We start from the raw sequence: 1,715 nt of genomic DNA on the forward strand, positions 1-1,715 counted from the left end.
CCAGAACCCATGATCGTGGAAAAGCAACGATTATCTTCCGCTGAGCGGCAAAGAAGGCTGACCCGGGGTCTCTGTTTATATTGTGGAGCTCCAGGGCATATGATCTTGGCATGCGCCCTCCACATCCCGTGGTAAGTGTGATTCAACCTGATATTATTAATATGGAGCCCCTCACTACCTGTGTAATGCTTACTGCCTCTGATGTTTCTATTTCAGTATCAGCCCTTATCGACTTTGGGTCAGCAGGAAACTTAATCTCCAGAAACCTCTGCCGCCAGCTCAAGTTACACGCTACCGCTACCGCCACTGAAACTGTCTGCCAGGTCCAGTCGATAACTGAGAAACCACTATGTCGCCGACATGTACGATATCGGGTGGGCCCCATCACTCTTCGGCTGGGTCAACTTCATACAGAAGACATTCATCTTCTGGTTCTGGAAGGGTCTACGGTATGCCATAGACATGTTCACTATCGCGTGGGACCCATCACTCTTCGTCTGGTCCTCCTTCACTCGGAGGACATTCATCTTCTGGTTCTAGAAGGGTCTACTGCAGACATCATCTTAGGGCGCCCGTGGTTGGTAAAGCACATCTACTCCCGGAGCCAGGCCGAATATCGCCACCACGTTGCGGAGGTCCTCCAACGCCTGAGAGAGCACCACCTATTCCTCAAGGCTGAAAAGTGCACATTCCACCAACCCACAGTACAATTCCTGGGGTATGACATTGACCATACCGGTATCCAGATGGACGAGGGGAAGGTGGAAGCTATAACCTCCTGACCAGAACCCACCACGATTAAAGAGCTCCAACGATTCCTGGGATTTGCCTATTTTTACCGTAGCTTCATTCTTGGCTACAGCAGGATCACCAGCCCCCTCACCAACCTACTTCGAGGGAAACCCAAATCTCTGTCCTGGACTCCCGCGGCCTTAGAAGCCAAAGACTCGGATTACTCCACTCTCCATATCCTTTGCACTCTCTCACGGACCTTTCCCTCACCATCACTTCCTCCGGACCCGACACCAGTACTCACTGTGACCTAATAAACTGTTTTGTATATACCCTAACCTGTTGTGTCAGACCTCTTCCGTAACAATAACGACTTAATTTTCTCGTTATCACGACATAACGAGAGTTGATTTCTCGTTATCACGACTTAATTTTCTCGTGATCTCGACATAACGAGAGTTGATTTCTCATTATCACGACTTAATTTTCTTGTAATCTCGACATAATGAGAGTTGATTCCTCATTATCACTACTTAATTTTCTTGTGATCTCAATGTTAAACCCGTTTTCTCACTACGTAATTGTAGCTATCATGAGAAAACCCTGCGCCTTGTGAATGCTTTTGGCGAATATCATGGTCTATGTGCTGGCGGTTGAAATCTCCATCATAAAGTTACTAATTTCCTGCAGAAAATATGGACTTTATCTCTGCATTGAGGAAGATAAGGTATGTTACTTGTTAAGATTCTAGATTAACACGCGGTTTGCTACAGTATTCCTGTTTTATGGTTATTGAAATGGTCACACAAATAATGCATGTTTCATAGCCACTGTTTTGAAAACTAGTAAGTTCTAACGTTAGCTGGAAGGACACGCAATGCAACCAGTGAGACAATATGGATTGTTTCAAAGCAGCTTTAAAGGCATAAACAGAAACATCATGATTCTGTGATGCAAACAGAATTTGATGCCTCTGTAAAGAA

At 45.5% G+C, this 1,715-nt stretch overlaps 1 pseudogene; it reads left to right on the forward strand.

The window, feature by feature from the left end:
* Positions 1-360: 360 nt before the first annotated feature.
* Positions 361-1,715, forward strand: part of LOC107574368 (uncharacterized) — a 6,755-nt pseudogene continuing 5,400 nt past the window's right edge.

Source organism: Sinocyclocheilus grahami, unplaced genomic scaffold (genome assembly GCF_001515645.1).
Source record: "Sinocyclocheilus grahami isolate Dianchi unplaced genomic scaffold, SAMN03320097.WGS_v1.1 scaffold2200.1, whole genome shotgun sequence".
Classification (NCBI taxonomy): domain Eukaryota; kingdom Metazoa; phylum Chordata; class Actinopteri; order Cypriniformes; family Cyprinidae; genus Sinocyclocheilus; species Sinocyclocheilus grahami.